This window comes from Tupaia chinensis, unplaced genomic scaffold (assembly GCF_000334495.1).
Source record: "Tupaia chinensis unplaced genomic scaffold, TupChi_1.0 Scaffold143602_1, whole genome shotgun sequence".
NCBI lineage: Eukaryota > Metazoa > Chordata > Mammalia > Scandentia > Tupaiidae > Tupaia > Tupaia belangeri.
In genome coordinates this window covers 136,250-137,660 of record NW_006203448.1, presented here as the reverse complement: position 1 = coordinate 137,660, position 1,411 = coordinate 136,250, and positions in this window count along the sequence as shown.

Sequence of the window (1,411 nt, the reverse complement as noted above, 5' to 3'; positions counted from 1 at the left end):
CTGGCCCCCACGCCCAGCTCCCGTGCCTGCTGCCTGCCTTGTTTCCACCGGCCGAGCCAGCAGATGGCAGCTCTGGGCAGTGCCCGGAGACTTTCCATTGCACAGGCACTGGGCGGAGCCCAGAAAGCTGGGAGGCATGGGGTTCCCTCCTGCATGTGGAGCTTACAGCCAGGGCTGTGGGGCTGCAGGGGGTCCTCTCAGGACAGAGGCCCTCTGCCCACCGGGCAGACAGTTGGAGGTAGTGTCTAGAGGTGGGCTGTCCCAGCCTTCCTAGCCAAGAGAGGGGCGACCCCAGAGTCCCCCAGGGAGTCAGCCAGAGCAGGCCCTGCTAGTCCCGGCTCAGCAGGCTCGATGCTCATCCAGGTGTAAGTGGCCCCCAGATGCACCCTGGGCTGGAAGAGCCGGCAGGGTGACCCTGGCCATCTCCAAAGCTTCCAGACACTCAGAGCGTTGATGTCCCCCCTTCGCTCCCTGCCCAGAATCCAGTTAATCAATAGAAGAAATCTCCCATGTCCACCTCTCTGAGCCCGCAGGCTCCTACAAGATTGATGAACACAAACATCAATTTCTCGGGCTGCACGCCTCCGAAAACACAGCCCTTTTCAGATTGAATTGCTACTGTGTGCCCGCGGTAAATAAGGAGAGGGGGTGATGCAGGAGGCTTGTCACTGCGGGCAGGCCCTGCCTCCCTCTCTGCCAGCAGTTAGAGGAGGGAGAGAGGAAGGGAAGGAGGGAGGGGAAGGAGAGAGGGGGAGGGAGAGGGAGAAGGAGAAAGGCAGAGGAGAGCCCAGAGTTAGAGGTGGCCCAGAGGGACAGGGACTTGCTAATTGGCTATTGTTCCCCCCTGCTGGTCTGTAACGGCAGCTGGTAAGGGACCTGGGTGGGCTCCACAGGGGGAGGATGGATCCCTGCTCCCTCCTGCCTCCCTCCAGGGGGAGCCTCGCAGACCAGGCGCCCTGCGGGCACAGGGCCTAAGACCAAGGGCCGGGAGGAGCAAGGTCCACCAACAGGGGCCTCAGCCGCTGAGCACAGGCCCTGGCAGCCGCCCCTCCCAGCTCACTGCCTCTCGCCACGGGTGCTCCGGGCGCAGTGCCCTCCCGGCCGTGCCCAGGCCCCATCCCGGTCCTGAGCCTGCCAGGCCCTGCCGCTCCCCTCCCCAGCGGCGTCTGCTGTCCGCAGCATGCACAGGTGCTGGGAACGCCCAGGGTGAGCCTGACCCCAGATGCCCACTTGGTAGCAGCCGCAGAAAACGAGGACGGGACCGGGACCGCAGCCTCAGTGATTACCGTCACGGGATGTGGGGCTCCCCCGGACAAGGTGGGCAGCGCCGTGCCCTGTGCACCGCCATCCCTGCCGTGGCTCTCTGACGAACTGGCTGCGCTCCGCACTGCGGCATCCACGGGTGGCACCT